The sequence below is a fragment of the Saccopteryx bilineata genome, chromosome 7, assembly GCF_036850765.1.
Source record: "Saccopteryx bilineata isolate mSacBil1 chromosome 7, mSacBil1_pri_phased_curated, whole genome shotgun sequence".
Classification (NCBI taxonomy): Eukaryota; Metazoa; Chordata; class Mammalia; order Chiroptera; family Emballonuridae; genus Saccopteryx; species Saccopteryx bilineata.
Genome location: NC_089496.1, coordinates 12,162,071 through 12,187,535, shown reverse-complemented (window position 1 = coordinate 12,187,535; position 25,465 = coordinate 12,162,071). Strand labels below are relative to the sequence as shown.

The window sequence follows — 25,465 nt, the reverse complement described above, 5'->3', positions numbered from 1 at the left end:
TTCTCTGCTTCCACCTGTTTTAGTCACAGTGGCCTGCGGAGTCTTCCTTTGAGTCTCTCACTGACCTCAGCAGTCTACCTTCTTTAACCACTGCCTTGGACCAGATAAGAATAATTCACTTCACACTTCACTTTCATTCTATGGCTTTCTCTAGTAAGTGCAAACTACTCAATTATTTTTATTTTATCTATCTATCTATCTATCTATCTATCTATCTATCTATCTATCTATCATCTATTTATCTATCATCTATCTATTTAATTTCTCCAAGTGAGAGGAGGGGGGGTAGAGAGACAGACTCCCACATGCATCCCAACTGGGACCCACTCAGCAACCCCCATCTGGGCAGATCTCAGCCCACCTGAGGCCACGCTCTTGCAACCGAGCTATTTTTAGTGCCTGAGGTGAGGGTTCCACAGAGCCATCCTCAGTGCCCCAGGCAATGCACTCAACCAATCAAACCATGGCTGTGGGAGGGGAAGATGAAGGGGGGTGCTGGAGAAGCAGATGGTTTCTTCTCCTATGTGCCCTGACCAGGAACCAAACCTGAGATATCCACACTCAGGATCAATGCTCCATTGCTGAGCCAACCGGCCAGGGTTTAATCATATGTACACCTACTGTTTAACACTCTGCCAAAAGTCTTTCCAATTTATTTTTGTCTTTACTACCCAATAAGTACCATTCTTGTAAAGACGGTATCTGTACTGCTCACAATTGACAGCTTGATACAGCCTTGCAGTTGAGTTCTGCTGTTCTTCCCTCCCCCCTGCGCTTCTTTTCTATGTGTAACTTCATCCCTTCATTTCTGTCCCTGCCTTTTCAAAGGTATCTTCCGTTTGCCTCCCCAGACTGCTCTATCTCATGCTTGTGACTACAACTTTCCCTCAGTCTTAATTCTTTTGTGGGAGTTTTCTATCTGTTGCAAGTTTTCTCCACAAAATATACAGTCTCATTACTATATTGAGAACTCTATAGGTATTTAGGATAAATTCTTATTGAATAAAGAATAGAGAGACTTTGTCAGAGGAAAACTGGAATACATTTCATAGCTAAATTTATACTGCATTTAGTATTTATAACTAATATTTTTGTTGTCATATAGATTTTTGCTAAAAGAAACAAAATTCTCACTACATGTACCCTACATTGAAAAATTACTATTTTTAATTTCCTCTTTAGTTAATAAGAATTGATTGACATTTATTTCAAAAGTTTGTAATCATATTTATTTATTTATTTTATTTATTTTTAATGATTTTATTATACATTTTAGAGAGAGAGAGAAAGAGAGAAAAGGGGGAGGAGCAGAAAGCATAAACTCCCACATGTGCCTTGACCAGGCAAGTTCAAGGTTTCGAACCAGCGATCTCAGTGTTCTAGGTTGAGGCTTTATCCACTGCATGACCACAGGTCAGGCATTAATATCTTTTAAAAAAAATAACATATATAATTTTTATAATAAGCAGTTTTATTATAATACTGAATATTCATTTTCACTCTATTCTACAACCCCCACAAACAAAATAAAATTTGACATTTACTTTTGGGGTGTGCTATGCAACACTTCAGTTGAAAACAGCTGCTCTTGATAAAATTTATTTTACATGTGAAGGATTATGGTATGGTCAGAGAGACAAACAGAGTTCAAGCTGGGTCTTCTTGGGTTGCCCTCTGCACAAGTCATACAACATCAGTTTTCTCATCTGTATGCAGGAGATAACAATATCTGTTCTACATCTCTTTTGTAAGAGAGGTCTGTAAAAATGTTCTGTATATGGTACAGCACTATGGTAATGCTACATATATAAGTAATGTTTTAAAATGTTAAAAATGACTGACAATAATTGAAAAGTAAATATGTGCTAAGGATGAGAAAGAGTAGTTGTAATCTCAAATATTTGAAAAGAAACTGCTAAATTTTATTAAAGTTTACTGCTCACAATAATTAGGGGACAATTCAAAATGAATATGAAGCGATAAAATAGCCTTTAATTTTTGTGAGCAGTATATTTAGCAGGTTTGCAGAAAATTGCTACAACAGTTATGTTCATCTATGTAACTAAATACACTGTTTCCAACAAGAAAAATCAGTGCTCGTGAAAGTATCCTTGAATATTCATTCCTTTCTGGAATAGAAATACAATGTGGTTAGGGTGGAGAGGTCGGCAGACAAAAGCATGTCTCAACTGTGTAACAATGGCATTGGGTGCTGGAGAGTCTCAGAGCAGCCAAATGTGTGGATCTTGGCATATTCTCAACTGTTTTACACAGTGAGGAAGGTCCAGAAATAAGCACCTTAAAGGAAAGAGTGGGCCCTTGTCTTATTTTCTCAGGTTCCCTGATGACTCTATTATAGGATTCTATGTCTCTTATTGTCTAAAGGTTTTTCTTTATACCTAAATCTATATTTTTTTTTGCTAAACTAAGACTATTTCCTTGATATCTATTCTCATAAAGGCAGAAACATTATTCTTTTGGAATTACTTAAAGAATTTTCTAAAATTCCCAAAAGTCCTCTTGAGAGTAAAAATTATTAAAAAAAAAAAAAAAAAAAAAAGCCCTCAGTTGGAGAGATTGCACCTTGGAGGTTCCGGACCTTACTGTGGTTCTAACAACCTTAAACATCTGTCTTGCTGATAGCAAGATTGCAGCCACCCACCAAATCAGGCAGGAATGTAAAAACAAGTATTAGGTTATGAAAGTATAAGAGACAGGACAAAGTGCCTCCATCAGAAGAATTTTGGTTTATTAATTCTTATGAGCTACGTTGTAAATGACATTGGAATAACGAGGTGAATCAAGCTGTAGTACTAAAGAAGTTTCAGATAATGTTCTACCCTTTCCCCCTCCATTGTGAGACAACTTGTGGCATAATAGAGAGAGCACTGATTTCGGTATCAGGAGGTTTATGTTCTTATGTCAATAATTAATGCATCCCTGGGTCTTATCCCTCATTAATTTATTCACTCAAGATTTATTATAATCAACTACTACCATGAGACAGGCACCATGTTATAAAAAGAGAGGCTCGAACCAGATGATCTCTGAGGTATTTTATTTACTCTGACATTCTAAGGCAAAGGTTCTTGGATTCTACCCCTCAGATAATCACTTCACTCGGTTCCTTTCTTTGTTTTCCTATGTCCACCGTCTGAGGACAGGACCTTACCATCTATTGTATGCATTTCTACAAGAGTCTCTTAGCTTTTCTTTCTGAGGTCATAACAGAAAAGACTGGGGAAGGAGGAGAGGGGAGCCTAGCATATGACCTAAATCAATAATCCCATGGGACTATGTTCCCTAGTTTCACCCCAGTTTTTACTCTAGGAGTTGATGGGATTGCTAATAAATCCCCCCTCCTGGCCAGGACTGGCAAGGACCCAGGAGCGTGTGAAGTGCGGGGCACTGCCTCACACCGCTTCCCTGTCAATTCATCTTCCAGACCACATTCCTTGATGTTCTTTCTACTCAACGCCCTTCAGTTCCTGCTCACAGACAGAGAAGCAGTCAAAGTTCTCTAACACAGCCTCCAAGGCACTCACTCTACATTTTCAGCATTTCCTGCCTCTCCCTACCCTACTCGGCTTCAGCGGGTCTAAGCCCTGGGTTGGCCCATACACATGCTATATTCTTGTCCCCTCTAACAAATTCAAGTCCCCTTGGAAGTCACCCTCTGAGGCCAGCTGCACATTGTGACCTTCTTTCTGACCACCTCCTATTGTTGAGTGCTAATTACTTCTTCCTGTTGTGTTATTCTTCCTGACAGGTTAGTCCTTCAATCCGTTTAACCATATTCACAGCACTGGGAATTTCTCAGACCTTAGTGACAACCACTCTAACATATTGATTGTTTATCTGGCATTCACAAACTCCATCTCTCTAATTCTTACAAAATCTATATGCGATAGGCATTGTTATCTGTACTTCCTACCCATGGAAATGGAACCAAGGAGAAGTTAAATAACCTCTCTAGAATCATCTTGATAATTAGGTGAGATTCTGGAACTGAACCCAAGACTTCAACATGAATATTAAAAACTTGAAACCCTCCAAGACTTACTTTGACTTGGGGGCTCTTTTGTGTCCCTCAGTTCATATGAGTCAGAATGCTCAGTGAATATCTTAAGTTTTTGAATATAAATATTGAGAGATGGACTGCAATATAAATTAGCTAAATTAGTGGAGGGAAGCAGTGAAGCAAATAACTGTAAACAGGGGAATCGTTGCAATAGCTCAGGGCACCTTCTGCAGTCCCCAAATCTGCTGTCTGGAAGAGGGCTTTGAGAACGCCAAGGGAGAGGTGACAGGGCACTATGACCCTCAAAACTCGGTAACTGTCCTAAAACATAACTCTAGTAAAAATTGTTTCGGTAGCTGTGGGATCTTGGTTAAGTAATTTAACTTTTCTTGGTCTAGTTTCCTTTCACGTAAAATGGAGAAGTCAGAAAAGATCATTTCTGAGGTGTGGCTTTAAGAGTTCCTATGGCTGAGACTGTGGAGGGCTCTCCTACTGCGTTCATAGAAGGCACTGGGGGACTTCAGTGACACGGTTAAACAGGTGAGTGACAGGGCTCTGGGACCTCATTCCAAGGTTGTCTGATTTTCTGTGAAAGCAGTTACTCCAACACTCCATGTATAGGCAGAAGAATACCAAGATCTGGGCATAACCACATCTTTCTCAAAAGAATGAAATGTTTCTTAATCACATTTTATAATTTCATCTTTGTGACCTAGTGCAGATGTTTAATTAAAAGCCTGGTTAAATTTTTTTTTTTTTTGCTTAATTAGCAAGCATCCAACAATTACTCCTTGGCAGATGTGAATTAGTCTGACGATCTATTTACATTTCTTTTGTGTTTAGCATTGAGTGGAAAGATATATTTAAATACTTGCATTTTACTTTGTTGGAAAGGAGAAAGAAAATACATTCTAAGAGAATCTAAAGGCACTGATTATTTGCTGATCTGGCAAAGATGAAACAACACTTCAAATTGAAATTCGGTAAAGACACAAAAAGAAAGCACCAAAGACCATTTCTTGGAAAGCTCCAGAGCAGAGGTTTTCTAAATAGCTCGCTCACTTCAGGAATTCAGCAGGATAAAATGGTCAGTGAATTTGTCATTTCTCTAAAACAATGTAATGAATTTTAAATACCAAAACAATGACCAGTAAGCTTTCAAGGGGACCCTATAAAATAAAAATAGGTCCCTTTATCTAAACAGGACTTATTTGCACTAAAAGAAAATAAAAACAAGAGACTTAAAAAAATATACCTTAAAACACTTAGCAGCACATGAAAGCTTAGGAAAGCAAGACACAAACATTGTGGAGTTCTCCTGTCCTGTCCTCTGTGCTCCATGCCGGGACTTACACGAGGGCAGCGCATCACACACAGCCCCCATGAAATGAGCTACAGAGTGACTTGGAAGAAAGAGCCGTCGTTTTTCATGGACAGTAAGCAATGTGTGTAGGTGCCTGCTTATTTTCAGACAGCATTCCTAAATTCCTGAACAAGCAGGAATTTTTTTTTTTAAATGTAAGTGGCTCCTAGAGGCCAATGTGGCACGGCTCATCCTCATCTTCTTTTTTTTTTCTTTTCTTTTTTTTTTGTATTTTTCTTAAGTTGGAAACGGGGAGGCAGACAGACTCCCACATGTGCCCGACTGGGATCCACCCGGCATGCCCACCAGGGGGCAATGCTCTGCCCATCTGGGGCATCGCTCTGTTGCAACCAGAGCCACTCTAGCGCCTGAGGCAGAGGCCACAGAGCCATCCTCAGCGCCCGGGCCAACTTTGCTCCAATGGAGCCTTGGCTGCCGGAGGGGAAGAGAGAGACAGAGAGGAAGGAGAGGGGGAGGGGTGGAGAAGCAGATGGGCGCTTCTCCTGTGTGCCTTGGCTGGGAATCGAACCCGGGACTCCCACACGCCAGGCCGACGCTCTACCACTGAGCCAACCGGCCAGGGCCCATCCTCATCTTCTGACTTCATTCACCTGAAATGCTGGCAGACAGCTGGCTGGGATGGAGCAGGGACTCTCCACAAACATGCTTCCCAATACTTTAATCACAACTGTCAATTGCCAGCCATTCTGAGTGAGCAAGAAAGATGAATCATGAGGAGAGAAAGAGAGAGAGAGAGAGAGAGAGAGAGAGAGATTGGTGCATTCATTTCAGTTCAGACTGCTGCTTCCTGCTTAGTGGTTCCCAGCATTTGTAACCCTGAGTGTTTGATACCTGATCCACCCACCTACATGCACTTTAAAACACATAGAAGCAGTGTTTTTTTAGTCAACAGAATGTAGGATTTAGTTTTTGATACTGTGAAATTGATATAGAAGGGGCAGGGAGGGGGAACCTGTTTCAAAGACCCCAGATAAGATTCTGTAAAGTTTCCTTGAATTGCTTCCGAAAGAAAGAAAGAAAAGAAAAGAAAGAAAGAAAGAAAGAAAGAAAGAAAGAAAGAAAGAAAGAAAGAAAGAAAGAAAGAAAGAAAGAAAGAAAGAAACCATTTACTCCAATGTGAGCTGAGAGCTGGACAGGGCTGGGGACACCTGTATTTGGTGGGGCCGCTTGGCCAGGGAAGCCCTCGCCTCCAGCTCTCTATCACCCTCTGTGGTATTTCTGGAAAGGGTCTGGCTAGCGCTTCCATTACAAGCCCATTAACCACCCTTAACTGGTAGTGTACCATATTAGATTATGTTGCTGTCCTCTGTCTCTCCCTTCATGTGAAAAATTACAGAGCCCCTGCTGCTTGCTAAACAAGGGCTGCCAGAATATTTCTCCCATATGGATTTCTGAACTGGAGCAGCATTAAGTTGCAGAGCTTCATAAATAACTGGCAGAAGGAACAAATGTGCAGTGCTAAAAATGTGACTGTGTATTTGTATATTGCACACAAACTGGTCCAAGGTTTGAGGAGAAAGCCTTTCTAACTTGCTAAGAGGGAAGCAGACTTGGCAGATGTGAATCTGCACTGACAGACTTTGATCGTTCAAACTTGGATACTTTTATTTCCAATTTCAGTTTCTGAAGGAGCAATATTTTATACAAGGATCAAGAAGTCAGCCTTCTTATTGGGCCATATCCACCAAAGACTGCCAATTAAAAATTCCTCAAACACATGGCAAAGGGGAAGAAAAAATTTGCTTTGTCTGTAACAAAATTTTAAAATCCAGAGATAGTTCTTATTTCCTTGACTTAAGGGGAGAGAAAGGAAAGTGAACACAGTACAGTATCTTATAATATCAGATACTCAGAACACCCTACATAGGGCGTAGACCTCACCACCCTCTCCATGCTGGACACTATACACAGATTCTTTTGGAGCTGAGTAATGTCACTAGTCTAGGAGTTTCAGGAAAATATACAGCAATTTTCCTGAAGATAATGGGAGATTATTCTATTCTTAGCTACAACAGACGAATGGCACTGAGAAAAACAATCTGATTCCCTGTTGTTTTCATTGGTAGTTATTAAACTGTACTGATCCTGACTGGAATAAGTTAGCAAAGGGTCATCATCACAGATTTTAAGTTGTTCTTTTGTACCACCACTATTGAATATGCATGTATGTGAATATAAATGTAATAGGTCCACTGTTTATATGTTACTTTTCTCACTTAAAGGTTATAATATATTTTACATTTCAGACAAATATAGCAGAGCATCACCCCCTGGTGGGCATGTCAGGTGGATTCCAGTTGGGTGCATGCGGGAGTCTGTCTGTCTGCCTCCCCAGTTCTCACTTCAGAAAAATACAAAAAAATTATAAAAAAGTGAAAGTTTTACATATAGTCTCTTGATTTTTTTTTGGGGGGGAGTGGGGTCTTAGATAATGCAAAAACTTTCCAATCCTTTCTACCAAATAAATATGTTGTTGGAGGTCCCAGGACAATGTGTAAATTGGCTAATAATAATAACTGCTATTTATGTACTAAGAATGATAACTGTGTGCTAATAACTCGACCAAGCACTCTAGAGACGTAATCTTATTTAATTCTTGAAATCACCTAAGGGCAAACATACTGTCCCCGTTTTACAGAATCGATTATGGCTTAGAAAAGCTAAGCACCACGAGTAACAATGGGAGAGCTGTCTATCTCTACTGTGTTTGGGGTTAATTTCAGCTTTGTGTTCAAACTGCACAAGTGTTTGGTTCTATATATTTATAAAATTTCAAAAAATACATTTCATCTATTTATTTGGCACTTAAGAATTAGATTAGATTAATCATTTGAAATTTTATTTACCTTATTTCACATTTTGACTGCCTGAGTTGAATAGATATTTCTGAATAATGATATTTTGGCATGTGATATTTTATCCTGACATACCAGTCTTGTTCTTATTCACAAGTTTTAGCCCATCTGAAGAAATTATTCAGGGACAGAATTTGAATGGGCTAGTCAGCTTGACCAAGCAAATCAAAACAAAATAAAGACAAAAAGCCAAGCTACCAAAGAGGACTGTTGGGGACACAACTTTGAAGTTGTAAACATCTAATAAGTACAGCACAGGGAATAGAAATTATGTTCAGATATTTTATGAGCTTAAGCTTCAAAAAAATCTAGCTTTTGTGCATATTAAAAGACAGGAAAATTGTTAGGAACTGTGTATCCCAATTAACTGAAATCAGGGGAGTAAATTTAAGGGACCCAAATATGGAAGGGTCAATTTGCTCATTAGCTAACTGTAAAGAAATCAGTTTCTTTGGGTAGATCATATCAACCAGATATACTAGATTTCTTATTTTTTTTGTACACTGTATTTTCTATTTTAGCTCCACAGACATGATAACTTTTCTTTTTCTTTCTTTCTCTCTCTCTCTTTTTATATTTTCTTAAGTGAGAAATGGAGAGGCAGAGAGACAGATTCCCACATGTGCCCAACTAGGATCCTCCCGGCAAGCCCACTAAGAGGCAATGCTCTGCCCATCTGGGGTGTTCCTCCATTGCAACTGGAGCCATTTTAGCATCTGAGGCTAGGTCATGGTGCCATCTTCAGCACCCGGGCCAACTTGCTCCAATGGAGCCTTGGCTGCGGGAGGGAAAAAGAGAGATAGAAGGGAGAGGGGAAAGGGTGGAGAAGCAGATAGTTGCTTCTCCTGTTTACCCTGACCAGAAATCAAACCCAAGGTCCTAACATTTTTATATAAACTGCAACCAATGATTGTTGAAGGCGTGTGATTGTTACCCATTTCCATTTTGAATTCTACCCATAAAATCAACACAGAAAAAAGCAGAAAGTCATACTTCACATCCTTAATTACTGGCCTTTGGAAGCAAGAGATCTAAGAATCTAGTCAATGAATAATATAAAAATACACTCAGTAGGTCATAAATATTTATAACTACATCAAAAGTCTGCTAGTCAATCTTTCAATAATTTCTTCAACATAAAATACTTGAGTCAGGATATTAGAAAAATATTAATTAAAATTCAGACTTAGCTCTGAAATGATAAAAAATAGAAACAATATCAGATAATTTCTACTATAAAATGTCTTTAATTTTCTGTCTTAGCTTCATTTTTTCCTATGAGTTTGATTGCAGTTCTTAAATTTATTCACCTTCTAAACATGCAATTATCTACCTGCTTTGTGGAGAAAAATTAGAGCTAAAGAGTGATTTTTTTTTCCAAAGGCAAAGGGAATACTAAAAATAAACTTCAGTACCACTTTTACTTAATTAAATATATTTTTTTTTGTTCAGCCAAAAGAATCTTTATTAATTTTTCCAATCAGGAAGCATGTAGTATTTTTAATAATAACTTAAATTATGAACTAAAGCTGATTAAATCAACATATGCAAAAGATAAATGTAGTTACGATGTATCTTGTATATCCTAAGTATATGAAATATACAATATCTTTATTTTCAATATCTTACAAATTAAAGAAATATTTAAAATATTAATCTTATCTGGGAGAATGTTCACATTAGTGGTGTGGGTGAGAATTTATGGTAAGAGAGAAGAATATGGCCTTGGCTGGTTTGCTCAATGGTAGAGCATCAGCCTTGCATGTGGATGTCCTGGGTTCGATTCCAGGCCAGGACACATAGGAGAAGTGACTATCTGTGTTGTAAGGTACCAAAAAGCTGAAAATTAATATTGACATTCTGGGAGGAAAGGTCAGGCTTTTGTATCAGGCTTTCCTGTCCCGTCCCTCTTTTAGGGAGGGGAGGGAGAAGAATGTAGAAGTTTATGGCTTGCAAGAACAATGGGTCATTTAGTTTTAAATCTAAAATAAAGGTTAACCGAGAAACTTCTTCTCTTTCAATAGGAGGCAGAATTTACATACCACCTTGCATTGATCGTAGTTCCTCCCCCTTTCTGGAATCTTGAGAGTAAAATACCTCTAGGCTAGTGAAGGAATAGAAACCCTGAAATATTTGTAAACATCTTTGATTGTGTTACCTTGAAAGTCTTAATGTTTCTGTGTATCCCCTAAACAAATGTTGTCAGCTTGTGCCATGATGTCATGCTCTTCCCCACTCGTGTGTGATTAAGGGTATATAAACAGCCCCTGAGCTACTTTTGGGGCTTGCACATGATCTGCGTCTGTTGCCCTGTGTCAGCCATATGCGGCCGGCATATTTAATAAATCTCCTCCTTTAAAAAACTCTTCAAAACTCATCTGTCTTGGTGTCTCTACGAGAACCCACGGAATTGAGGATTGGGTACTTTATAACAGTGTTTTTCAACCAGTGCTCCATGAGACATGGTCAGGTGTGCCATGGAGAAATTAAACATGGGTCCCCAAACTATGGCCCGGGTGCCGGATATGGCCCACGAAGGCTATTTATCCGGCCTGCCGCCAGCCGCCTCCATCCGAACATAAACATTTCCCTCACAATCCCTTCAGCTATCAGTGTCAGGAAGAGTGGAGGCACAGGGAACGCTCACTGACCAATTACCTTCTAGGATTCATCCCAACCACTAGCGATGAACCAATAGTAGGTTGCCTCTCATCCACACCCAGGAAGGTCCCCGCTTGGGCTGCCGCACACTTGTCATTGTGTGGCTGGGGTGAGTAGTTGAAGCTGCTACTCCTCCCCATGGTCCCGATTTCTAATCCTGGTCAGGACTGGAGGTAAATGTTGCCACCACTAGATGAAGCCTCAGCCTCAGCTGGTTATGTCTATCCTGATGATGTATATAGATATTTGACCTTTTTCTTTTTAAAAGAGGCCCCCGCAGAGGGTGATATACAATGCATCACAATGCATCACAATGTTATCTAACTTTAATGCTAAAGTTTGCTGATCTTCCTTTGGACAGTTTTTGGTTATCTGTTGCCAAGGAGTTCCCCATTCTGGCCAACAAAGCTATTTTGACATTGCTCCATTTTCAACCACATATCTATATGAGCTGAGCTTCTCAAGCTTGACTGCAATAAAAACTAAAAACAGAGAGAGACTGAGAACTGTTGAGGAAGAGCTTCGTGTGTGTCTTTCTACCATTCCTGCCAGGATATCCCTTTTGTGTTCATCGAAACAGACCCAGGTTTCACACTAAGTGAGTATAAATACATTTAGAAAATATATTATTAACTATCTGTATAATATGTACTGTGTTAGAGTGTCATTTTGTGTCATTTTGGTAGGTGGTGTGCCCCAGAATTTTGTAAATGTAAAAAATGTGCTGCGGCTCAAAAAAGGTTGAAAATCACTGCTTTATAACATCTGCTTCTCTATGCCCCCCATTTCTCTCTCTCTCTCTACTCTCTTCCTGCAGCCATGGCTTGATTGGTTTGAACAAGTTGGCTCCAGGCACTTAGGATGGCTCTGTGGAGCCTCTGCCTCAGACATTAAAAAAAGCTCAGTTGCTGAGCAATGGCCATAGATGGCAGAACATTGCCCATAGAGGGCTTGCTGGGTGGATCCCATTTGGGGCACATGTGGAAGTCTGTCTCTCTGTTTCCCCTCCTCTCACTTAAAAAGAAAAAAAGAGAGAGAAAGAAGAATATAAGTTGTAATTTGTGCTGGTAAATTCTAGTAGAAAGCGCAGTGGACTTGTGGAGGTAACAAGCTAGAGATAGGTTTGGAGTCATGAATATAGACACCTAGGTCTTAAGCTTTCACACTGAGAAATCTTTTGTTATTTGTCTATGGGTTTTGTATTTGAAATAATTTTTCAACCTCAACTTTTTAAAATAAGTAGCAATTAATTCCTCTATTTTTCACTAATTTATTAATCAGAGTTTTTAATTGTCATGAATCAACTGGTGTAACTCACATCAGGCTGATGTATTTTAAATCATAACACAATAATTTGATGTTTTAATATCCATTCAATAAATATTTACAGGGTCCCTAGTATGTACTCTGGAAAGGGCCCAGCAGATACAAAAATGAGTAAGATATAATCCTTAACCTTATACACCATGAACTATAAGCCAAGCTAGCAAAGAAAACGAATATATATTCATCATGGGTAAATGCACTGCTCCTTTTAGGTATTTCAGGAAAATATTAAAAATAACCATTGCTCACAACAGTACCAAAAAAATAAGTAAAAACCAGAAGACACTTACCTCTTCTCTTTGTAATAAAGTAGAAAACAGCTATTCTTCTATCTTATGTATCTAGTGGGCATTCAGTACACCAATGACACAGAGTAGGGGCTCCAAAACATTTGCTGAGTGCACAAATTAATACTCATGCAGCAATTTAAGAAAGTATGAGATAGCAAAAGAAGAGCTGTCTAAAGGTGCAGAGAGTTTTGGAAAATGGTGTTAACTCCAGAGGAAAGGAGCCAATGAGAAAGGTGGGAAAGTGGGATGGTACAAGAGAGCCACAATTGCAGGGTGCAAGGGAAGGGTGGCCTTTGAAGAGGGGATCGTCTCGTGTTTTCAATGTGGCAAAAACAGAATATTAGATTGGAGAGTGGCCATTGATTTCACTTGGAGGCTTTTAATGGCAGAGATAACAGTATAGGAAACTGAAACGCAGTGAGTAAAGAGAAAGTGAACGTAGTGCTTGTCTACCCATGATGTCTAGGAATTCTGGTAAGGAACAGCAGGAAATACAGGGAAAATTAACTAAAAGGAGCAGGCAGAGAGGAGAGACAAGAGGAGGAGAAAGTGGAAAGGAAATGTAAAATACAGGATAAAGATCAGAGAATGTGAATTTGAAAGTTTACCTAGAATTTTAGCTTTAGAATAAAGGACATCTTTTTTCCCCCTGACTCTAGAGGAGAAAACCAAAGTATAGTAGAAGCAATAATACAATTTTACCTTGCCCTGGCTGGGTAGTTTAGTTGATCAGAGCATCGTCCCAGTATGCCAGGGTTGTGAATTTGATCCTCAGTCAGGGTGCATACAAGAATCAACCAATGAATGTATAATAAGTAGAACAACAAATTAATGTTTATATCTGTCTTTGTCTCTCCCTTCAATTCATTAACTCTGCAAAGTAGGGTGAAAATTATTATCTTCGGGAGTGGGACAGTGATAGGAAATTATGGCAAAAAAAATCTTGTATTTAAAGATTTTTCAGTGTTCCATGCCATTATACAGAGCACCACTGATTCATTAATAAGGTGGTGATTTCATGACTCTGCTGTTCCTTAGGGCCATGTTTGAAAATAGGAGAGAAATTGTGTCTAGTGAATTGAGGTAAGCAATAGTTTATCATTTAAAAATTTTAATGGTTGTCCAACGTCTCCACTTTGTGTTTTGTAGGCTCTACATGGGTTTTACAAACTCTCTTAAGAAATACATATTAAAAAGAGATTGCTATTCAAACATAGATGTGGAAAAAAATTTTTTAAAGGAGACTATGATGGTTAGTTTTATGTTTCAACTTGCCTAGGCTACAGTACTTAGTTATTCAATTAAATACTAATCTCGACATTGCTGGGAAGATATTGTGTAGATGTGGTTAAAATCTACATCCAGTTGACTTTAAGTAAAGGAGATTATCCTCAGTAACCTGGGTGGACCTCATCCAATCAGTTGAAAGTCCCGAAGAGCAAAACTGAGGTTTCCCAAAGGAAAAAGACATTCTGCCTCCAGACAAGCATCAGCCCCTGCCACAGTCTCCAGCCCGCCCGCCCTGTGGATTTTGAACTTGTCAGGTCCCACCGTTTTCATGAGCCAATTCCTACTGATTCTGCTTCTCTGGAGAACACTGACTAATAGAAAGACCAAAGCTCAAAAATTACTAAAAAGAATAGTTCTGCTCTCCTATTTCTGGCACTACACAGTGTTATCTTTTTAAGCTCATTCATTAAACTTATTGAAGGAAAATAAAGATGGCGTTATGGTCAGTGATGGAGCAGGGGAGGTGGCTTCACACTACTGGATTTCATTAGTTGACTTCCACTCTTTTCCTGACTTAATACAGCATAAATCTTGCATCCAGTCACATTCTTTGGATTAATCACAATTCTTCAGTTTGGGATGTTATCTTCTATCGGCTCAAATTGTGGCATTGGACCCCCCATACACATAGAGAAACAGTTATGTCTCACTAATTTAGATTCAATATAATCTAAATACACTTTCCTAGGAGATGGTTTAAGCCATTCCAAGTAGATAAACTGATTTGTCTAAGTCTTCTGCTTGCTTTGTAGGTAAATTGTGAAAAGCCCTATATGTGCATGTGTGTGTATATATATTTAAATTTTTCTCATGTTTTCACTCACTTTCTTAGATATAATCTCAATTTCCTCATCTGTTAAATGTCATACATTAACACACTGTGTCCTTGAGACATTTATTTAATGCTAGATTAAGCGTCTGATTATTTTTCAGTAAAAAAATAAAAAATAATTGTTCCTGAATTTTAGCATACAGGAAAAGTTATCTTTTTCACCAATTTCCTCTATTAATGGTCTACTAACATGAATTAAATAGTACAGTCATTGGCTTTTAAAAAAATCACTTTAACTGAAGACTTTTGGGCTACTTTACTGAAACACATTATTGCCTTTAAGGCCAATCACAGATGTTATGACCCATAGCAACAGCCACTGTGAAGTAGACACGTAGTCCATCAGAGATGCTGATCTATCATTTTATCAGCTATCTGAGTAAAACTCAAGCTAGGTCATGATTCTATAAAATAACTTCATAGCCATCTCTTCCATGCCATTTGGAAAGTATTGCTTTTGTGAAATTTAAAATGTCTTTTTGGAAAAACACCAAATTTAGACATGAAATGTTAATAAAACATCAAAAAACAGTAGTCAGGCAACTCAACCACCACGCCCTTCAAACTTTATAAGTATGTTTTATTTATTCAGGTTAATAAACGATGTGTTTGACATATTGTCAGACTGACCTTGTTTCTTGGCAAATTCTGTCTTAAGTCTCTAGAGCTGATTCATTGCCAGCCATTCTTTTCAAGGACAACATGTTATTATTCTCTTGAAAACAATTAACAGACTGTCGTACAGAATAACATGTACTTTGTCCTGAAATTCCTTATTGAAAAAGGCCCAGAAAACAAAGTGGTTTCAAAATTGGACTCTCGAGACTCTTAATTTCAGAACATTTTCTCTGTACTTAAATTATAGAATATTCAAATATTAAGACAACCCATTGGACTAGATAAAAATTATTTTTAAAGGAAATCCAGCACCTATCTTGTTAAAGCCAGGATCCAGCTTAACCTTCTACATTATTTCCATTCATATCTACTTTGAGGGACAACAGAATCTGACGCATGGTTTGACATGCACATCAGTCAATTCATTATAAAGGATGCGTTTTGTTTAATATTTGGGACTTATTAAGGCTGAAAATCAAATAGGCATTATGGATTTTTCTTTCCTTTTTTTTTTTTTTAAATCAACAAGGCTTGAAATCAATATGATTCTAGCTAAATACCTTAATTGAGCAAGCTTTATCAAATCGATTTGTTTCAGAATAAGATTTAATTTGGGTCACAAAATCCTGTTAAAAGAAATTTTTTTTTGTATTTTTCCAAAGTTAGAAGTGGGGAGGCAGTCAGACAGAGTCCACATGAGCCTGACTAGGATCCACCTGGCATGCCCACCAGGCAGCAATGCTCTGCCCATCTGGGGTGTTGCTCTGTTGTAGCTGGAGCCATTCTAGCACCTGAGGTGGAGGCCATGGAGCCATCCTCAGCACCCAGACCAGCTTTGTTCCAGTGGAGCCTTGGCTGTGGGAGGGGAAGAGAGAGATAGAGAGGAAGGAGAGGGGGAGGGTAGGGAAACAGATGAGTGCTTCTCCTGCATGCCCTGACAAGGAATCTAACCTGGGACTTCCACACGCCGGGCCTATGCTCCTCTGCTGAGCCAACCGGCCAGGGCCAAAAGAATTTTTATAAAACGAATTTATTACCTAGTAAGCATAGAGCTGGATTAGGAATTGTGCACAGAAAATTACATATCCACAAACCCACAAGCTTTTCTAAAGCTTGTAGTGGAAGGCAACAGCCAGCAAACTTTTTCTGGAAAAAGCCAGATAGCAAATATTTTCAGATTTATGGGCCATACGGTTTTTTCTGTAGCACAAAACTAGTCTATGACTTTATGTAAATGAATGACTTTGGCTGTTCCAATAAAACTTTATTTACAAAAATAGGCAGCAGGATGGATTTGCCCATGTGTCACAGTTTGCCCACCTTTGTCCTAGGGAAGGCCCTGGCAAGATAAATAGCACTGCTTCACTGGTCTTTCAAAAGAACATGGCACAGGGACTCCAAATAGTATCAGAACCAGGACAGGAGAAATGAAAGGAAGAGAGTATCAACCATTAGATGAGTTTGTCTCCTTATACACTTATTATATCCTAGAGTTGTTTCAGATCATCAGTAGTACTGTATACACTTCATGGAATTTCCGTATATCATCCCTTATCAGGAAGATTATTATGTCTGTTTATAGAATAGGTAAAATGATTGTTGCTCAAAGCAATTTAATGGTACTAGATCCATATCTTCTAATTCAAGTTTATTCTTTTCAAAAACCTCACAAAATTCTTTAAGAAATGAAAGAAATCCTAGAAAATGAAAGCCAGGCAAGTGGCCTATTCTTTTTTTTTTCTGAAGTTAGAAACGGGGAGGCAGTCAGTCAGACTCCCGCATGTGCCTGACTGGGATCCACCCAGCATGCCCACCAGGAGGCGATGCTCTGCCCATCTGGGGCGTTGCTCTGTTGTAGCTGGAGCCATTCTAGCGCCTGAGGCAGAGGCCATAGAGCCATCCTCAGTGCCCGGGCCAACTTTGCTCCAATGGAGCCTTGGCTGCAGGAGGGGAAGGGAAAGACAGAGAGGAAGGAGAGGGGGAGGGGTGGAGAAGCAGATGGGTGCTTCTCCTGTGTGCCCTGGCCGGGAATCGAACCCGGGACTCCCGCCAGGCTGACGCTCTACCACTAAGCCAACCGGCGAGGGCCAAGTGGCCTATTCTTAAAAGGGAGAAAATATTTCTAGAAGCCACAAACAGGTAAGTAAGACTTGTTACTTTTTAGAATAGGTTACTAGGAAAATTGTTCATGAGACTTTTGAAAATAAATGGATAATTACTAAAATCCACCATTCTTAGTTAACTTGATTTCCTCTATGATATAAGGTTATTAGGAAAGTTTCATAGACATATGAATTTAGCAAGATAATTAACAAAAACTTTATGGAGTAAGTTGGGAAATGTGGCCTGTAAATTACCTCAGGATATTTTATAGTTTATAAAAATTAAAAATATATATATTAGTAGAGCCCTGGCTGGTGGTGCCATGGACAGAGTACTGTCCCAAAGCATTGAGGGCACCAACTCAATCAAGAGGGCATGGGCTTGACACTGAGGTCATCGATTTGAGCCCCAATCAGGGCACATATTAGAAGTAATCAAGGGCTGCACAACTAAATGGAACAATGAGTTGGTGTTTCTCTCTCTTCCTTCTCCCATCCTTAAAAAATATCAATAGATTGTAATTGAATGAATAACAAGAAAGCATGCCTATTAAATGGATAAATTATGAATCTGGGGGAAATAATTTAGGATTAGATAGGATCTTAGACTGAAAATGCAGGCTGAAGCCAGCAGATAACATTTAGTCAGCATAAACATAAAGAACTTAGATTTTTAAAACAATGAAAAGGAATAGAAAAAAATGACGCCTAATGATTTCCTGGAGGGTGTCAGGTAACGGTTTCAGGGAAGGGGATTTTGGTTCAGTTTAGGGAAGAATGTTCAGCAGTCGTGGCTCTGCCCGAGTGGGAGGGACCATCTCATGCTGGGAGTGGTGGGGAGACAAGGAGCTGCAGAGATTCAGAGCAGCACTTCTCGCCTTTCCTGTTCATATAAATCACTTGGAGATCTTATTAAGAAGCAATCCCTGATCTAGTTGCTGAGGTGGGACTTGAGATTCTGTATTTCTAACGAGCTTCAGACATGCTGCTGTTGTGGTCCGTGGCTGTCCTCACTGCGTGGCAGGCTTTCATAAATGGAGGTAGGGTTCCTATGTACCTGCCTCCACCACTTACTGCTGAATGTCCTTGGAACTTATTTAATGTCTCAGTCGGCTCTCTGTAACCTATTTGAATGGAGATAATACCTGTATCTTATTGGATTCTTAGGAGGACTAAACAAAATTATGTATGTTGGCACATAGCACTTAATGCATATCAATTTTCTTTCCTCCTTGACTTTCTAACCATATTTGATCTGAGGTGGGATAATCAGCTATCAAAAGGTCTGAAAAGAGATTCTTGTGTTTTTTAGGTGTCTTATGGATGAGATAGATATTATAAGCTGTGAAAGTTGATGTTTAGTGGCTCATCCCTACACTTTCCTAGCTTTAACTCTAAAGTGGGTGGTTACAAACTTGGTATTTACCATTACCCACCACCTTTCTACTATCCCCTGAAATTTGTCTTTGTAGAGTGGGTATTTGCTGATTGATCAAAAGGCAATGGGCCTTGACTTTAACTAAAGGAGCTATTTTCTTTCTTTTTTTTAAAAAAAATTACTTATTCATTTTAGAGAGGAGAGAGGAGAGAGGAGAGAGGAGAGAGAGAGAGAGAGAGAGAGAGAGAGAGAGAGAGAGAGAAGGAGCAGGAAGCATCAACTCCCATATGTGTCTTGACCAGGCAAACCCAGGGCTTTGAACCAGTGACCTCAGCATTCCAGGTCAATGCTTTACCCACTGTGCCACCATGGGTCAGGCTATTTTATTTTCTTTCTTTCCTTTCTCTTCCTTCCTTCCTTCCTTCCTTCCTTCCTTCCTTCCTTCCTTCCTTCCTTCCTTCCTTCCTTCCTTTCTTCTTTCCCTCCTTCCCTCCCTCCTTCCCTCCCTCCTCCCCTCCCTCCTTCCCTCCCTCCCTCCCTCCCTCCCTCCCTCCCTCCCTCCCTCCCTCCCTCCTTCCTTCCTTCCTTCCTTCCTTCCTTCCTTCCTTCCTTCCTTCCTTCCTTCCTTCCTTCCTTCCTTCCTTTCCTGTGTGGGAATTCGGAGGCTGGCCAGTGGCAAATTATGTCCATGAGACAACATGAGACCAATATTATGATCACAACTGATTCTTCGGCTGCATGATGTTTGTGTGGATAGCAAGATCTGAATGTGAAACTGGACAGACACAGAAGAAAACCGTGCACATATTACATCAGTCAAGGGAGCTATTTTCTTCTCTTCCAATGAGATAGCTGCCCCGTCACATCAGCAGCACGGAGCACTTCCAGAGCTCCCAGAGCACCACTCCGGGCGTTGCTGCGCTCTGCCCTGTCCCAGAGATCATTCTGCTCTCAGCTCAGATTCCAAGAAGCCACTCGGAAGCTGGCAAACTCACAATTTGTTAGCTGGTGTTTAGGACCCCAGTTGGATTTGATGACTCCTTCAGGTGTCCTGTGTAAGGCTAGTCTTAAGCTTTTTAGTTTTTGATCTCCTTGTTGATAGTAGTTTAAGCACTGTCTCTTTCTAGTGAAGACAGCTCCTGCCATAGGGGCAAATAAAAGAAGAATCTTCTCTGCATTGTCTATGCTCACTCACTCTACAACCGCAGCCTCAGTGGGAGGTAGAGATACATACCCACACGTGCACGCACATGCATACATGCATACCATGACTGACTTTCTCCCTGTTCAGAGGGATCTGCGTAAGGAACCACATGGGCTCATGCCCATCAAGTTGGGTTCATCAGTTCCTACCTGGCTTCTCTCTTCTTCCTTTCCTAGCTGCAGCCAGATACCTTGAGGGTCCCTTAATTTAGGATATAACTCACCGGGTTGCTGTAGTTTTATGTCTGATGTTCAGCCTAGACTCACTCTCTTGCAGACTAAATGTACTTTTTTTTCTAAACGTACTTTTTTTTTCTAAATGTACCTTTTAAGAGCCAATTTCTAGTTCTCTTTTGACATTTTAAAACTGAAAAAAATTGCCAATTTATTTAAAATAGAGAACTGTGCAGTGTTATTCCTCAGTTGCTCTCTAATCTAGACTGCCCAATCCCTGCAAACTTTGGCCAATACACCCTTATTCATGTACCCACTTCTCTCTGCTCTACCCATCAGTGTTTGGGCTGAGAAAAGCACAGCTCATCTTTTTCTGAGAATCCTCATTTTCTTGAATGTCTACCTACTATTTGCCAGTCATTGGTTGGTTCTGGGGATAATTCAAATAGATTCCTGTCATATGCCATATGTCATTGCACCAGAAGCCATGAAAAACCTTTAAAATGAATGATCTGAGTTGACCCACATAGGAGCCCCATGGAGAGAATACTGTCACTATTACTGAAAATCACACTGTTACATCCTTGTTTGGGAAATGGGGAAACTGAAGGTTTGGAAGAGGTTAGTAACTTGCTCGCAGACACCATGGGCTGCACTCCTAACCAATACAGTTAACTTTCTCCAGTGCTCTAAGCCCAGCAGTGCTTCTTAAACTTCAGTGTGCTTGCTGGTCACCTGGTTATCTTGTTAAAATGCAGTTAATTTTCTTTTGATTTTTTACATCAACAAGAATGTTTATAACAGCTTTATCCACAACATTAAAACTGTGACATAGTCATGCAAGGGAATATTACTAAGCAATATAAAATAAAAATACTTCTGATATATACAACAGTATGTATTTTATTTATTGATGTGGATTCCATTGCTATGAAGTTCCAGTCCAGGCCAATCTAATTTATGGCAATAAAAATCAGAGCAGGAATTGACTACAGGAGATGCAGATTGACTAGAATGATGCACAAGAACACTTTCTAGGAAAGGGAAACATTAAATATCTTGATTTATGTGCTCTAGTATGGATATATATATTTCTCTAAACTGATTAAATTATACATTCAAGTTATATACATTCATTCTATGTAAATTGAATTAATTAAAAAAATAAATTGGAATATTGAGCATTTTATTTTTTTTCTTTTGGGAATATTGATCATTTTAAAACGATGATAATTTCCTTTTAAAAATTAAATTGTTATTACTATTAGTCAAAAATATAGCAAGCCCTAAATGAGCTTTTTTCCTTTATGCCACATTGTCAAATAAAAAGTACATGTATGTTGCTTTTCTTGTAAAAATATGCTTCATTTCCATATTCTCCACACTTGAATTTTAAGCACTTTTTAAAAATACTGGAAATTGTAAGCAACACTAGAAAAGAGGTAACTATACAAGGAGAGGAAATATTAATTATTAATTAGCTTGACTATAGTCATCATTTTATTATATATATTAAAAAATTCTGTTGTTCATCACAATCATATACAATTACTATAAAAATAGTTTTTTTAATAAGATTTACAAGATAAATACTGTTTCTAATCAGGACATCTGGAGTAAGGCCCAAAATTCTGCATTTCTGACAAACTGTCAGGTGATGCCAATGTCCCTGGGGTTTGTATGGGTCAGACTTCAAGTAGCAGGCTCCAGACCCGCAGTTCATGTACTCACCTGCACTTTAGAAGTCCCAGAGAGCCTGATCTGTGGTGGCGCAGTGGATAAAACGTTGACCTGGAATGCTAAGGTTGCCGGTTCAAAACCCTGGGCTTGCCCGGTCAGGGCATATATATAGGAAACTACTACAAGCTGATGTTTCCCATTTCTCCCCCACTCTTTCTCTCTCTCCTCTCTCTAAAAATCAATAAATAAAAAATTAAAATACATTCCAAACAGCTTTTAAAAATATCTATGACTAGGTCACATCTCATACCAATAAAATCAGAATCTCTGGGGCTGGAACTCAGGAATTATTATATATTTTTAAAAATCCCATATTAATTCCAATGTACCACTGCTCTAGAAATCAATTTAGTAGTTCAATGTTTGTGTTTATTGTTAATTTATTTTTTCTTTAAGTGAGAGGAAGGGAGATAGACTCCTGCATGCACCTTGTCTGGAATCTACCTCGCAACCCCTTCTGGGGCTGATGCTTAGACCAAACAAGCTATCCTTAGTGCCTGAAGCCAACAGTGGAACCAACTGAGTCACTGGCTATGAGAGAGAGAAGGGGCAAATGGCCCTTACTGGTGTTCCAACCTGGTTGTCTGCACATTGGGCCGACACTCTATTCATTGAGCTGACCAGCCAGGGCCAGTATTAGTGTTTATAAAAAAAAATATGGCCCTGGCTGGTTGGCTCAGTGGTAGAATGTTGGCCTGGAATGTGGATGTCCCAGGTTCAATTTCTGGTCAGGGCACACAGAAGAAGTGACATCTGCTTCTCCACCCCTCCCCCTTCTCTCTCTCTCTCTCTACCTCTCCTGAAGCCGTTGCTCAATTGGAGCAAGTTGTCCCTGGGCACTGAGGATGACTCCATGACCTCTGCCTCAGGTGCTAAGAAGTGCTCAGTTGCTGAGCAATGGAGCAATATCCCAGATGGGCAGAGTATTGCCTCCTAGTGGGCTTGCTGGGTGGATCTCAGTCTGGGCACATGGGGGTATTTGTCTCTGTGCCTCCCAACTTCTCACTGAATAAAAAAAAATAGAATATAGTGTACTGCATTAGTAAGCTAAGTAGTATCCTGTAAAACTTTTTTTTTCCTCTTTTTTTGTATTTTTCTGAAGTTGGAAACGGGGATGTAGTCAGACAGGCTCCTGCATGTGCCCGACCGGGATCCACCCAGCATGCTCACCAGGGGGCGATGCTCTGCCCATCTGGGGTGTCACTCTGCCGCAATCAGAGCCATTCTAGCACCTGAGGCAGAGGCCACAGAGCCATCCTCAGCGCCCGGGGCCAACTTTGCTCCAATGGAGCCTTGGCTGTGGGAGGGGAAGAGAGAGACAGAGAGGAAGGAGAGGGGGAGGGGTGGAGAAGCAGATGGGTGTTTCTCCTGTGTGCCCTGGCTGGGACTCCTGAACACCAGACCGACGCTCTACCTCTGAGCCAACCAGCCAGGGCCCTGTGAAACTTTTTATAGCAGGGGTGTGTGTGTGTGTGTGTGTGTGTGTGTGTGTGTGTGTGTGTGTGTATGTACTGAGTTCACGGTATAAAATGTATTCTTTTCTTGTGGGTCAAATTAAAAAAAATTTGAAAGCTACTCTGTATGCTCAACGTAATACAATTTCTTCTTTTTCTCTTCCTCTCTCTCTTTTTTTCTTCCCTTCTTCTCTCTCCTCACATTTTTTCTTATTCTTAAAAAAATGTGAAGATTACAAATATACACACTTCATTGAAATATTATTTTTGTCCACAAGAAGTTCAATACCTACAAGGGTAACAGATTTGACAAATCCCTATTCCATCCTAGCATAGAGTGAGGGGAGAGACAGTGAGGTCATGAACCTGTCAGAGGCAGGGTCTAGGAGGGAGAGGAGGATTTCTGAAGAGGAACTGCTAAAGCTTACTGAATATGGAGGCACCAGTGTTTAGGTTCTAGCATGGTAAATAAAGTAGATAAACATGAGATTAGCTCACACTGAGAATTCATGGAGCAGAGAAGTTGTGGAGAGGGGAAGGCTAAGTGTAAGGTGTTGACGAGAAGGAGTGAGAGGAACTGCTGGATCCAGTGGAGGAGGAGCATATCAAGCAGACTGCTAAGGAATAAAGGGCTGGAATAGACGATCTCTAAGACTTGAGGTCAAGCCCATCATATCAGATAGGCAGCATGGAAGGGTGTGTTTAAAACAGCAATGAGAAGTTTTAGCTTTAAAAAGCTGTATTTCCAAGTCACACAGAAAAACTGCATATGACCACTAATAAATTAAGTAGTTTTTAAGGTCACCTCTATGATCTTTCACCAATATATATTCTAAGGTTATAAGGCAGGATTGTAAGGTAGACTAGAGCTATATAATTTCTTCCTGTAATCATACTTTAGGCTAGAATAGTACTTTTGGTTTCATAGCAATCAATTGAAAACATAATTTTTTACAGAGAATATTTCATGTGTGTGTGTTAAATGTTTTGCTATAAAAGAAGCTAATCTGTTTTAAGTAGAGTGGCTATGAGTACTAACTGACAACTTGGATAGATTCAGCATCACTTACCTGCTCTGTTTTCACTACTTGGGGACTTGAGATGAGGTATCTAATATGTCTTTCTATCAGAATATACTCTAGACTTAACAAAGAGAAAGGTGCCCAAATTTTCATTTAGACAGGAGCGAGGGAGAAACTACTATAAATACTATCATCTCTCTTTCCCTGAAATAAATGTGTAAGAGAAATCCAAATGGCTGATTTTTTCATGTGGGTCTATTGTCCCAAAACATAAAACCACTAAGTAAATGAAAGAGGAAATATTGGTAGGCCTGCAAATCCAGCAATGCTCTGCTCATTTCATGGGATGTATAATTTCAGTGGGAATTCATCAGCCATGAGGCAGGCAGATTCAATACTTAAATTTAACATGACAATGTAATAATAGGCTACAGGGAAAATAATGTTTAATAAAACAATTTTTTTCATATTCAATTCATTATTTTTAGCTTCTCATTAAACTTCAATGTAAACAGAATAATAATGTTAATTCAAAATTAAAGTAATTATGTACTGTTTAAATTCTATTTGGTAATACACAGATCTCTTTTTTGCAATGCTTACATTTTCTCCCTGGTTTCTTGTTTTAATTCTCCAGGCAATATTTGCCCTTTTATTTATGTTTCATTAGTGTTAGCACAGGTAGCTTGTTAGTATTAATAAAACAAAAAGGAACAAAGGGAATCAGACATTCAACCTAATAAACTAGGAAGCACAACTGGCTAAGCTTATTTAGGTTGGAAGCTACAGCTTCACACACTCCAGGGGATAGCCACATTGCCCGGCCAAGTGGATGAACACTCCTCCTTCCCCCGTGCAGGGAGGAGGGATCTCCCTGGAGAACAGCCAGCAGCCTTCAGTACTGGGATTATGGGTGGGGGAGAATGGGGGAGCTTCCTCTGCTGGGTGCATGCCCAGTAGAAGCAAAGATGGTGCAGTGGGAGGTCCTTCTACTGAGACATGCACAGTACGAACCAAGATGGGATCCTAGGAGAGTTGTCCAATTTGGGAAAAAGACTAGATTCATTAGGGGGAGGGTCCAGCGCAAACCCTCGAAAATTTGGGAAAGAGACTGG

General features: G+C 39.6%; 1 protein-coding gene and 1 pseudogene across 3 annotated transcripts in view; both read right to left on the bottom strand.

Annotated features, from left to right (window-relative positions):
* Positions 1-25,465, bottom strand: part of MAGI2 (membrane associated guanylate kinase, WW and PDZ domain containing 2) — a 1,730,241-nt gene that overhangs the window by 310,808 nt on the left and 1,393,968 nt on the right. The gene's annotated exons all lie outside the window — the stretch shown is intronic.
* Positions 19,402-19,571, bottom strand: LOC136311389 (small nucleolar RNA SNORA23; annotated as a pseudogene).